We start from the raw sequence: 13,979 nt of genomic DNA, 5'->3' as shown, positions 1-13,979 counted from the left end.
AAAGAAGTCAGGTAGAGAAAGACTATACATTTAGTTTTAGCAGTCAAACATTTAGACAACCTTCAATGATCCCTGCCAACTAGTGAGACATTGAAGCCACAGGTTTAATTTACTCGTATCAAAATGGAGCACAAAGATTGCTACTGGAACAGAAAGGACCAGGTCTTTGGGAACCAGGGGGATCTTAGCAGCAATCTACATGGTCTAGTAACTGAGAATCAGGGAGGAGATAGACAGATGGAACCAGATACCACAGGCTACTTGCCTTCCCATCCCCGTAGCCATGCTTTGACAATACATATGCCACTTAGAACGAAGTCCAAATCTGGAACAGATGCTAAGACAGGAAAGTTCCAACGTGCTAAAAGTGTTTCTGTCACTTGTATAGAATAGGAGTTACACAAGTAAAAAAGCTAGAAAAAAAAAATAAGGTAGGATTTGAGAGTTCTACATTGCATTTAAGTGGAATAAGGTTGAAAGTAATGTGGAAGGACTCACATGACAGATTAGAGATTGGACTTGATGCTTTCTAAAGAAGATTTTGAGTTTGTCATTTCATAATGAAATCAACGCTTAGGAAAAATTAACCTAGTAGCTGTTTGCAGATTGAGAAGGGGAGACATTTTAAAAAAGTATAAGTCAGGGGAGCCTGGGTGGCTCAGTTGGTTAAGCGTCTGACTCTTGATTTCAGCTCAGGTCTGATCTCACGCACTGTGGGTTGGGGAGAGTCCTGCATTGGGCTCTGTGCTGATAGCATGGAGCCTGCTTGGGTCCTCTCTTTCCCTCTCTCTCTGCCCCTTCCTTGCCTTGCGCTCCTTCTCTCTCTCACAGTAAATTATTTGTTAAATAAATAAAGTTAAAAATAAATTATTTGTTAAATAAATAAAGTTAAAAAAGTAAATAAAATAACAATATAAAGATGATTTATCTAGTCCAGTAATGAGATAAAATTGTCCCGGCTATAGTAATACAGCATGGTGGACAAAAATATATAAACAAAATGAAAAATTTAAGAAACTTGATTATAGATTCATTGGAAGAGCCAAAGGGCAGAAAAGTGTATAATACTGAAAAGTTTTAGCTCTGGTGATTAAAAAATGACAGAGCCAATGGATTAGAATCGAATCAGGAGAGATTTTTTGAGAAAAAAATAATGCCAGTTTAGGTCATGCAAATTCCCTGGTTATCAATGGGACAATCTGAAAAATAGTGGAAAATTTAAAAAAACGGAGTGTGTTGGCTATATTGAGAGGGATTAAAGGATTTCTAATTAGAGATTTGAAAAGCCCAAGGGAGAATTGAATTAAAACACTTCAAACATGAAAGTGCACCTTTTGGAAGGTTTTCACCTGCTTATTTGTAGGCGAGAGATTAACGGCAATACAAATGGGAGAAAAGGAGAAAGAAAGCAAGAGAAAAACAGTCACGAAAGGAATAAGAGATACCAGAAAGGAAAAGGGATTCAATTAAATTAAGGGAAGGCCTTCAGAAAACCTGGTAGGAATTCACACATGGGGAAGCTATTTATCATGCTCATTAATGCTAGTGATATGAGGCTTTCACTGTTGAATGTGTAATTATCGCGTAATAGTTTACAACAGAATGTGGCAAATACATTGAATAACAGGACACGTTAGTGTTCTAAGAGTTACAATTAAGTATTCAAATGTTCAAATACTTAAGCAATAGTGGGTATTAACACTTTTTTCATATTTTCTATTAGCCCCATTTTTCCTTTTTGGGGACTTTTATTATTCTATTTGTCAATCCTCCACTTTTTTATGGTAAAAACACACATAATATAAAATTTACCCTCTAAATCATTTTAAAAAAATTTTTTTTCATGTTTACTTTTGAGAGAGAGAGAGACAGAGTGTGAGCAGGGGAGGGGCAGAGAGAGGGGAAGACACAGAATCCGAAGCAAGCTCCAGGCTCCGAGCTGTCAGCACAGAGCCCGACGCGGGGCTGGAACTCACCAACCGTGAGATCATGACCACTTAACCAACTGAACCACCCAGGCGCCCCTACCCTCTAAATCATTTTTAAGTGCACAGTACAGTAAAGTGAACCCTATAAACATTGTTTTATAAAGGATCTCTAGAACTTTCTCATCCTGCAGACCTGAAGCTCTATGTACATCGAACAACTCCCTTTTCCTCCCACCCCCCAGCCCCTGGCAATCACCATTCTACTTTCCGTTTCTAAGAATGTGACTGTTTTAGGTACCTCGTACAAGTGTAATCATGTAGTGTTTGTCTTTTTGTGATTGGCTTGTCGTGCTTAGCATAATGTTCTCAAGTTTCACCCATGTTGTGGTATATGACAGTATGTCTTTATTTTATAGGACAAGTAACATTCTCTCGTATGTTTGTACCCTACTTTCTTTATTCATTCAGACATAATAGACATTCAGTTTGCTTCCACATTTAGTTTGGCTTTTCTGAATAATGCTGCAGTGAACATGAGTGTATACATTTATTTTCAAGATCTTCTTTCCAATTATTTGGGATAAATCCCAATTAATGGATCTGATGGTATTTCTATTTTTAATTTTTTTTGAATTAAAATGTTTTTTTGAATTAAATGAATTAGAACTCCTTACTGTTTTCCAGCAGCTATAGCATTTGTCATTTCCATCAACCGTGTGCAAGGATTCCGATTTCTCCATGTGTCCATCAAGACTTTTTACTCTATTTTAGTAGAGTAAAAGTCTCAAGACTTTTTCACTATTTTATTTTATTTTAATTTATTTTAATTAATTGATTAATTTTACTGTTTTACTGATAATGCCATGCTAAGAGGTGTGAGGTGATATCTTATTGCGGTTTTGATTTGTATTTCCCTAAGGTTTAGTGACGTCGAGCATCTTTCCATATGCCCGTAGGCCATTTGTACATCTTCTTTAGAGAAATGTGTATTGAAACTTCTTTGTACATTTTAAGTCAGGTTATTTGTTTTTATGTTGAGTTGTAGGGTTTCTTTATATATTCTGGATATTAAACCCTTATTAGATACATGGGTTGAAAATATTTTCTCCTAGTACGCAGGTGGCCTTTTTTAACTCTGTTAATTGTATCCTCTGTTGCAAAGTTTTTAAGTTTGGGGAGCCTGGGTGGCTCAGTCAGTTGAGTGTCTGACTCTTGATTTCAGTTCAGGTCATGATCTGAGGGTCATGGGATCGAGCCCCATGTTGGGCTCTGTGCTGAGCATGAAGCTTGCTTAAGATTTTCTCTCTCCCTCCGTCTGCTCCTCTCCCCCATTTGCACTCTGTCTCTAAAATAATTTTAAAAATACAAAAAATAATTGTAAAAAAAAGAAGTTTCTGGGGTGCCTGGGTGGCTCTGTCAGTTGAATGTCTGACTCTTGATTTTGGCTTGGGTCATGCTTTCACCGTTTGTGAAATGGAGCCCCATGACGGGCTCAGTGCTGATAGCACGGAGCCTGCGTGGGATTTTCTCTCTCCCTCTCTCTCTCTGCCCCTCCTCTGCACTCTGCGTCTGTCTCTGTCTCTCTGTCTGTCTCTCAAAAATAAATAAATAAACATCAGGGGTGCCTGGGTGGCTCAGTCGGTTAAGCGTCCGACTTCAGCTCAGGTCACGATCTCACGGTACGTGCGTTCGAGCCCCGCGTCGGGCTCTGGGCTGATGGCTCAGAGCCTGGAGTTTATTTGATAAATAAACATCAAAAAAGTTTTAAAGTTTGCTGTGGTTCCCTATGTCTGTTTTTGCCTTTGTAATCTATGCTTTTGATTTAAGAAAACATTGCCAAGTCCAATGCCAGGAAGATTTTCCCTATGTTATCTTTTAGCAGTTTCAGAGATTTAGGTCTTATGTCTAGTTCTTTAGTCCATTTTGAGTTAATGTTTCTATATGGTGTGAAGGGCCACCTTTGTTCTTTGCACATGGATATCCCATTTCCCAGCATCATTTGTTGAAGAGACTATCCTTTCCCCATTGTGTAGTCTTGTGAACCTTATCAAAGATCCTTGGGCCACATATGTGAGATTTCATTTCTGAGCTCTTTCTTCTGTTCTACTGATGTATATGTCTGTCTTTTTGCTAGTATCGATCTATTTCCATTAATAAAACTTTGTAGCATGTTTTGAAATCAGGAAGTATGAGGCCTGCAGCTTTCTCTCTCTCTCTCTCTCTCTCTCTCTCTCTCAAGACTTTTATCTATCCACGGTCTTTTGAGATTACATATGCATTTTAGAATTGTTTTATCTGTTTTTTGTTAAAAAGTACCATGTGGATTTTCACGGGGATTACAATGAATCTGTAGATTCCTTTGGGTAGTATGAATATGTTAATAATATTAAGTCTTCTAAGCTATGAACACAGGATGTCTTTCCAAAGGTTTGGCAATTATAAATAAAACTGCCATACTCACGAAGTTCCTCTAATCTTTTGTACACATAAAATTCAGGGCAGGGAGAGAACTGAGTAGAATTCAGCTAAAGTAAATACCCCATAAAACAGTAACCCAGTTTCCTTCAACTGACTTCACAATTAGAGTGATCAGATTTATTGCTGAGTTATTTATTGGTTGTTATTTTGAGAGAGAAAGGAGAAAGAGATTCACTTTCACCAGTTTTGACAAAGCTGTCCTCAACCCAGAGAAACTATGTTTATAGGGAGTCCAGTCTTTAGTAGGAACTATTATCAGTGCCCTAATTTTACATGTAGTAATCCTGAGACTGCTAAAAAGTTCACTATTGTTCGGTGAAATTTTATAAATTCGTTACATGGATGTTGACTAGATTTCTAAATCTAGAACCTCCAGTTTTAAAAGTACATAATTATTTATATTTTGGTAGAAAATAATCTTCAGTCAAAGCACAGCAGGCACTTAGTATTAAAATAAAACATGTTAACATCTTTTTGTTCTGGACTGTGACCATGAATTAAGGGAAGTTATTAACCATCCAGAGAAGAAGTAATGCTTTCCAGAAGGGACAATTTGGTGCCTTTGAAAAATACAAACTAAATAGCTTCAGAAAAACATTTTTTTAAAAATGAAGACCAGTAGAAGACTGTCAGCAAAGAAAGGAAGATTTTTAGGCAATAAAAAATGAGAATTCTTGAGAGAGAGAAATGGTAAGGCTATTGGTGACATTAATTTCTGAAAGTCAATGATCTCCTTGAAGGTACATTGTGAGTATGCCACGAAATCCTAATTGAAGAGTAGATATCACTTTGATAGCTGATCAAGGTCATACTTGGTAATGCATAATTCACAGTTATCAGAAGGCCACTGATCTTACTTAAGGGGCTCTTTAGGCATAAATGTGCTGGGAGAAAAAGTGAAATTTTGGTATGTTAAAAAATGGTCTGGGGGCACCTGGGTGGCTCTGTCGGTTAGGCAACCCACTTCAGCTCAGGTCATGATCTCGCAGTCTGTGAGTTTGAGCCCCACGTCACGCTCTGTGCTGACAGCTCGGAGCCTGGAGCCTGCTTCAGATTCCGTGTCTCCCTCTCTCTCCACCCCTCCCCCACTTGTGCTCTATGTCTCAAAAATAAATAAATAAATGTAAAAAAAAAAAAAGAATGGTCTACAATGACATCCCAGAATGTTCTCTCATTTAACAAAAATATGAACTTCAACTATGTTCTGTACACGTATTACAAGCTAGATTCCCGGGAGAGGCTGTATGGTGGTATCGAAGTACTTTTTTCTGTAATTAAACACTTAGTACTAATACTAGACAATTGAAACTACAGATCAATTATTCATAGGTGAATAGATCATTTGAAATTTAAAGTGAATACCTGGCCGTGAGCATCTCCTAAAGCAGACCTTTATAATATAATAATTAATTAATCAAGCAGTACTCACACTTCTTGGTTTCTTTATAACAGTGGACCTAGAGGGTATTATGCTAAGTGAAATAACTTAGAGACAAATACCATCTGATTTAATTTATGTGTGGAATCAAAACACAAACAAACAAGCGAGCAAATAAGTAAAATCTTAAATACAGAGAACAAACTGGTGGTTGCTAGAGGGGCAGTGGGTGGAAATGGGTGAAATAGGTAAAGGGGATTAAGACAAACTTTAAGGGACCCCTGGGTGACTGAGTTGGTTAAACATCCAACTCGTGGTTTCGGCTCAGGTCTTGATCTCACAGTTTGGTGATTTTGAGCTCCGCGTCGGGCTCCGCCCTGAGAGTATGGAGCCTGCTTGGGATTGTCTCTCTCTCCCTCTCTCTCTCTTTCTCTCTGCTCCTCCCCCACTTGTGTCTATAGTCTCATTGTTAGAAATATTCACTGTTGAGCTTAGATCCTAATCTTTTATATTTTTTAGGATCTACTGATTGGCGTGGAGGTGCAGGGTCATGGATATTGTTATAAATACATCCCTAGGTATAAGTACTCCAATATTGCAAAACTAATATTCTTGGGGTGTCTGGGTGGCTCAGTCAGGTAAGCCTTCGACTCTTGGTTTCGGCTCAGGTCTCTGGGTTTGTGAGATTGAGCCTCATGTTGGGCTCTGCCCTCACAGCAGAGTCTGCTTGGAATTCTCTCTCCCCCTCTTACTCTCTGCTCCTCCCCGACTCATGTTCTCCCTCTGTCTCTCTCTCTCTCTCATTCTCTTTTGCTCTTTAAAAATAAATACATAAATTTTCAAAAAGGTAATAGTCTTACCATTTTATTAGCTGCATTTTGATTTTAAGCATTTTATTAATTTTTTGTGATAATGAAAAAGATTCTTATTTGATTCTCATAACTATTTGGTTTGCCACTGTAAGATTCATCATAAAAAATTTAACAAGTTTATGTTATTAGGTATACAGATCGTATCAAGTATTTTATCACCATAAAGAATACTGTACTAGACATCCTTATGGATAATTTGTTCACATTTTTCGTTATTCCCTGGGAGAATATTTGCAGTGCTCATTTATTTTATCAAAATGCAAACATATTGCCCAATCGTCCTCCAGATAGTTTATCATAGTTTTCACACCTACCAGTAGGATTTGAGAGATTTAGCACCCTAATAATTTGCCAATCCTTCATATTAAGAATGTTTAATAAATGCAGTGAACAAATCTGTAGAAATATCTCTTGTTTTTAAAAATCCTGAACAATATTTACGTTGGTAAGTGCTGAAAAGAGCAAAGTGGCATCGGTATTTTGTGGACTTCTTTAAAACCAATGCAACACGATTGTAGGGAAAAGAATTCACACTCACAGATCCTGTGGAACTCTTTGCTGCTCATAATTGAAAAAGAAATTTTATGACACTGTATTTTCTTCTCTCTTGACAGACTGAAATATTGATACCTTCTCACCAGAGAGTGTCTATATAGAAAAGCAATTATTTTTGTGGCGGTGGTGAGGCAGAAAATCTGTAAAGAATAACTTAAGTATCAAAATAGTCCAATGGTGCAAAGTGGTGCTTTCAGTCTGTAGCAATAAAAATGGTACCTACCTCTCTCAAAAACTCCGTGATGTCTATATTCTCTTAATAATAAAAGCTGAATGAACAATCATAGCCATCATACATGTATTTAGCTCACACGTCTTTAATAGTCTCCAGGAAACATTAAAGAAAAGTTAGATGTCTTAAAGAATATTGATATTCAAGAAATTGAAAAAACAAAACAAAACAAACAAACCTGCAACTGCAAACGATGTGATTGCTTTGATTCATCACAATTAAAATGGATGAATTGAGGGGCGCCTGGGTGGCTTGGTGGGTTAAGCGTCCGACTTTGGCTCAGGTGTTGATCCCACCGTCCGTGAGTTTGAGTTCGAGCCCCGCGTCCGGCTCTGTGCTGACAGTTCAGAGCCTGGAGCCTGTTTCGGATTCTGTGTCTCCCTCTCTGTCTGCCCCTCCCCTGTTCATGCTCTGTCTCTCTCTGTCTCAAAAATAAATAAACGTTAAAAAAATTTAAAAAAATAAAAATAAAAAAAATAAATAAAATGGATGAATTGAAATTGTAGTCCAATGAGTGATGCTATGTAAGTGAAAATTCGGGGTTATACTACCACCTAGTGGTAAATGTGCTGCTCAAGGGAAACTATTGTCTTTTTTCTTCTTTTTTTTTTTTCCCTTCCAAATAAACACCAGGCTGATAGGTGATTGTTTTAGGGTTAAATGAGGTGTGTAGTAATTAACAAACTTTTGCATGTGTTAGGTTCTTAACCACAGCACACGTTATTCTATTTACTTCAACAGTTTAAGCATTTACACACAAAGAAGGTAGATTTTATGGTAGATATGCATCTAAGGAAAAAATAATAAGCTAGTTTCCTTATGGAATGATCAAAGATAAATTTTGATGGACAAGGTGGTAACTGATACTCTAGACTACTTAAAAAACTTTGAAAGATAACGTTCCATTTAAAATATTTTTTGTTTCAATAACTATACATTCAGGTTTTGTCCACATAACACTATGGTGGAGATTTCAAGATCTGGATAAATAGTAGGTTAAATTAACAAGTATAGAAGGAAAACATTGAATACCTTAATGAAAATTACCTCTTAGAAATAAAATATGTGCAGTTTAAGAACTCGAGTTTTAAAATAAAAATAAATAGGACAATATTTTTTTACATTTATCTTAAAAATGTTATGTGCTATTTAAACAGTATGTTTTCTAAGAAATAGTATGAATCTGCGTATCATTGTGATTATGCGTGTGTTCGTATATTGTGTAAAATACAGGTTCTTTTTGTTAGATTGTACAGTCATAAAGCGATACCCGTGACACATAAATACAAACAGACATTATTAAAAAATAATATACTTGAATGCTTTTGTTGCTTGCTTGATAAATTATTAAGTTTGGATAGGTGTTCACTCTTTTCAGAATTGTAGTATATTCTTAAGAATAGTTTTCCTTTTGTTCTGCATGTTATCTACATTTGCACCGTGTATGTACCAGGAAACAACAGAGGAGGAAGTTTTAAATACGATCTTTTATCATTTCAAAACCCACTGAAGGTTTATTTTATCATAAAATAATATTCTGTCAAAACAACACACCTGGAAGCCAAAATGAGTTTTATTAGTGTCTTATGCTATTTAACCAGGAAATAAAGGATGCTATTATAAGAAAATACCTGATGAAACATTAATTCACTAATTTGTTTATTCACCAAAAGCTTTTTTGTTTGTTTGTTTTAGAGAGAGAGAGAGAGAAGGCTCAAGTGAGCTAGAGGCAGAGAGAGAAAGAGAGAAAGAGAGAGGGAGGGAGGGGCTCATGTTTTTACCCAAAGTAGGGCTGGAGCTCACCCGAATTGGGGCTCATGTTCACATGATGTGGGACTCGAACTCACCAACCATGAGATCATGACCTAAGCCGAAATCAGATGCTTAATGACTGAGCCACCCAGGTGCCCCTATTCACCGAATACTTATTAAATTAAAGATACTTATATTGCCATATATATATAAAGGTGGCTTTATATATAGGTGGCTATATATATAGCCAAAGGTGGCTCTGAATGGACAGACAAGGTCCTATCCACATAGGAACTTCTGCTCATTCTATAACCTGCTCCTCCTCTTTCTCCTTTTTCTAGTATCTTAAGCTACAGATTAAAAAAAAAAAAGTTTGTTTGATATCCTTGATTGTCTCTATTTAAAAAAAATATTTCCTCAATCCTTGCTGTCTTTATTATTTTCTTTATTCTCTATTCTCTTTGGGGTAATTTGATCTTATTTTTCTAGATTCATAATTTGAAAAGTGAAGTCACTATTTAAGATTTTTTTTCTAGTAGTATTTAAAGCTCTAAATTTCCTCTAACTTCCGTTTTATCCACTTCCCATAAATTTTGATATGTTGCATTTTAATTGTAAGTTTCTTTAACTTTAAAATACATTTTAATTTCTCACTGAGGTGTTTTCTTGGCCTTTGGGTTATCTAGAAGTATGTTATTCAGTTTCTAAATATTAGGTGATTTTCTAGATATTATTTTCCTGTTGATTTAGATTGAGTATCATTGTAGTTGGAGAACATATTGGGTATGACTTGTTTTATGTCATAGAATCTGGTGTATCTTTCAAATGTTCCTTGAAAATTTAAAGAGTTTTCTGCCAACTTTAACTCTAGTGTTACATGAATGCTGATTAGATCGATGTGTTTGATGGTGTTATTAAATTTTTATATACTTGTTAATTTTTTTTCTAATTTTACTATTGACAGTGTTTAAAAATCTCTGATTTTAACTTTGGACTTGTGTTTTTCTCTTTAAACATCTATTAAATTTTGCTGGATGAATTTTGAAGCTTTGTTATTAGGTAGGTAAATATTTATAGATATTATGTCCTGTGTTAAATTGACCCTGTTATCACTATGAAATGACCCTCTTTTTTATGATGATCTTCTTAGCTCTAAAAATTAATTTTTCAGGGGCACCTGTGTGGCTCAGTCGGGTAGGTGTCCAACTCTTGATTTTGATTCGGGTCCTGATCTCATGGTTAGTGAATTTGAGTCCTGCATCGGTCTCTGCACTGGCAGTGGGGAGCCTGCTTGGGACTGTCTCTCTCTCCCCTCTCTTTTTGTCCCACCCCCACTCATGCTGCCTCTCCCTCAAAATAAATGAACAAATAACTTAAAAAATAAAATAAACACTATTTTTACATATATAAACATAGCTACTTCAGCTTTCTTTCTTTTTGTGTTTAGCATATGAGAGATTTTTTTCATCATTTTACTTTGTAACTTGTGTCATATGTTAAATTTTTTTTTGTTAGAACCATATAGTTAAGTCTTACTTTTTTAAAAAATCAAATGTGATAATGCATGCCTTTTAAGTGAAGTATTTAGGCCATTCATATTATTGTGACATTTTCTTTTGTTTGAAAGCCTTCTTTAAAATGTTTGTATTGTTTTTGTGCTGGTTATGAAGATTTTAGGTTTTTATATATTAAATAAAATCTTAATTTCACTTTACTTATGAAACAGATATTCACTAGGCAAAGGTCGGGTGACAGTTTTGTGTTGTTTTATTTTGGTTTTTCAATGATGTTAGAATAATTCAGATAAAAGAATATTTTTGTTTTGGTTCTTTGAAATATGTATTTTAAAAGTACTGTAAGACTTTTCTACTAATTTTATTATTTATACCATTTCTTTGTTAATGTTGTTTGATCACATTTTTTTTCTTTACTGTGAGTTATATTTTCCTGATCCTTGGAATGCCTGGTGATTTTGATGGCATGCCAGATAAAGCGAATTTACCTGGTTGGCTGCTACATATTTGCATTCGTAAAAGATATTCTTGAATCTTTTTACTTGTTTTCTTTCTCTTTTTTCGGATGCAGTTAAAATGACTTAAAGTCAGTCTCCTTGGGTCTTTGTCTGGATATTTCATAGCTATCAAGGTAAGGTCGTTCTTATTACTGGATCCAATGTCCATGAATTAGGAGGCTTTCCACCGGCCCTGGGCGTGTTTTGGCACAGTTCCTTCTAATATTTAGACTTGAGGTAGTTTTTTTTCTCTGGCATCAGGTGACTTTGTACCTGTGCCCTAATTTGTACTCAGATCCATAATGTATGATGAATTTCAGATCTTCAGTGTTCTCTCTAGGCAGCTTTTTCTTCTCTACCCTGTGCTACAAACTCTGGCCACCAGGACTTCCCTGAATTGCTATTTCAGTTTCCTGAACTCAGGGGACACCTGAACTGTGGCTACTTCCTGGGTTTCTCCTCCTCATGTTTGGGATCTCTCCGGGTAGGAAGCTGGGACAATTTTACAACTCAACAAATTTTTCTTCCCTCCAACTCTTAAACATCACCAAATTTCTCTGCCTGTAATCAAGTGTGTTTTGTGGACCACTGTTTCATACATTTAGGTTACTCTTTCGGTTGTTTCCGATGGGAATTTGTTTCCTGTTATTCCATTAGAAACACTTACTTTCATTTTTTTTGGTTCAAATTTCAATTTTCAATTTAAAAAGTATGGCAAAACTTTAAAAATATAACCAACATCTATATCCCTTTCACTTAGATTATTTACTTTTTAGTATGTTGCCATATTTTCTCACTACATATTTTTAAATCATTTTTTCCTGAATTATTTGAAAGAAGTAATAGAGAGCATGATCTCTCACTCCTTAATACTTTGGCAAGTAGCTCATAAGGAGAATCATGTAGCCCAAATAACAAAAGCATTCTGTTATTCCAATGATGTAAAAGCAAACATCGCCTGATGTTTCTGTTTACCAAAAGAGAGGAAATAAATTCATCAAGCCAATAGTTGAGAATCAGAAACTAGGCATTGAATTAATTTGTTCTGAATTAGATATTGACATCTAGAAGATACACGCCAGCTAATGAGAGTAGGGGTGATAGAAAATAATAAGAAAGCAGAGCTTAAAACATGCAGTCTTGGGGCGCCTGGGTGGCGCAGTCGGTTAAGCGTCCGACTTCAGCCAGGTCACGATCTCGCGGTCTGTGAGTTCGAGCCCCGCGTCAGGCTCTGGGCTGATGGCTCGGAGCCTGGAGCCTGTTTCCGATTCTGTGTCTCCCTCTCTCTCTGCCCCTCCCCCGTTCATGCTCTGTCTCTCTCTGTCCCAAAAATAAATAAAAAAAAAAAAAACGTTGAAAAAAAGGAAAAAAAAAATTAAAAAAAACATGCAGTCTTTATAAATTATGTGATAAACTCTGCATTGCCAAGAATCTGAGGAGTTAAATATTAACAGAGTTTAAATGAAGTGTCTTTGTATTCTTAACTTCTCTTATTTGCTAGTTTGTAGAGAATACATGTAAAGTTGCAGAAGAGCAAACAAAGCAAGACAGGGGTCATAAACTGTGACCCTAATCTAGGGGAATTATGGTTACCTGACATAGATTACTTGCTGAGAAACATAGAAATATTTGATTTAATAATTATGAGAAATTATAAGGCTCAATTGCTGACTAACCAGATACATAGAGTAGAGGAAATAAGGAAAGTTTCAGATATATTTGAACTGGATCATTAGTGGTTTTACTTATTGAAATGAAGAAGATAGATTGGGTTTTCTTTTTTGATGGTTAGGAGTAATGAACGTTGGTTTTTGAGATGGGCAATTAGTAACACCTCTCTAGTAGGTATCTGTCACTATGTAACAAATAGCTCCCAAAATTCCTGTCCTAAAAATCAATGAACATCTTTATCTCACACATTTTATTACAGTTAAGAATCCAAGAGTGGTTTAACCGGACACTTCTGGCTCTGGGCCTCTTATGACGTCACAGTCAAGATGGTGGCTGGGCCTGCAATGATCTGACTCCTTGACCAGAGCTGGAGGATCCATTTCTAATGAACTCAGTCAAATGTTTGCATGCTAATGTTGATTGAAGCAGAGACCTCAGTTTCTCACCATAATTACTTCTTTTTAGAGCTACTTGAGTGTCCTTATGAACAGCACCTGGCTTCCCCAGAATGACTCATCCGAGAAAGAGCCAGGCAGAAGCCACAATGACACTTATTACCAAGCCTCAGATGTCACACAGTATCATTTCCACAATAATATCCTGCTAATGACACACGTCGGCCTCATTCAGTGTATGAGACGGCTACACAAGGCTGTGAATTTCTGGACAATAGGGCCTCTTGAAGGCTGACGATCATAAACCCTGTTTTCCCTACATGTTTATAACCAACTGAAAAGTAGATATAGGAGTGTATTGGCTGTTGAAACTAAATGAGCAATTAGCAGGATATTAGTAGGATAGTTAATATATCCTTGAGTTGGGGAAATGGCTATTTATTCATTGCCATGTCTAGGTAATAGCAGGCTCCTCTCCTGGGTGCCGCTCCAGAGGACAAAATAGAAAACTGACCAAAACACATAAATATTGTGGAGAGCCTGGCTGAATCTCAAGAAGAGAGCTCAAAGCAACCAAAGAGATGCACGAAAATCCTGTCTTTTCTACTGGAGCAGGAGTAAGAGAAGGACAAAGAATAATTTACTTTAATATTTCTAAGAAAATGACTTCTAACTAGAAGAATAAGGTCAGAAACAAAACAATGATC

Source organism: Panthera uncia, chromosome C2, assembly GCF_023721935.1.
Source record: "Panthera uncia isolate 11264 chromosome C2, Puncia_PCG_1.0, whole genome shotgun sequence".
NCBI lineage: Eukaryota > Metazoa > Chordata > Mammalia > Carnivora > Felidae > Panthera > Panthera uncia.
Note: the sequence above shows the minus strand (reverse complement) of the source record.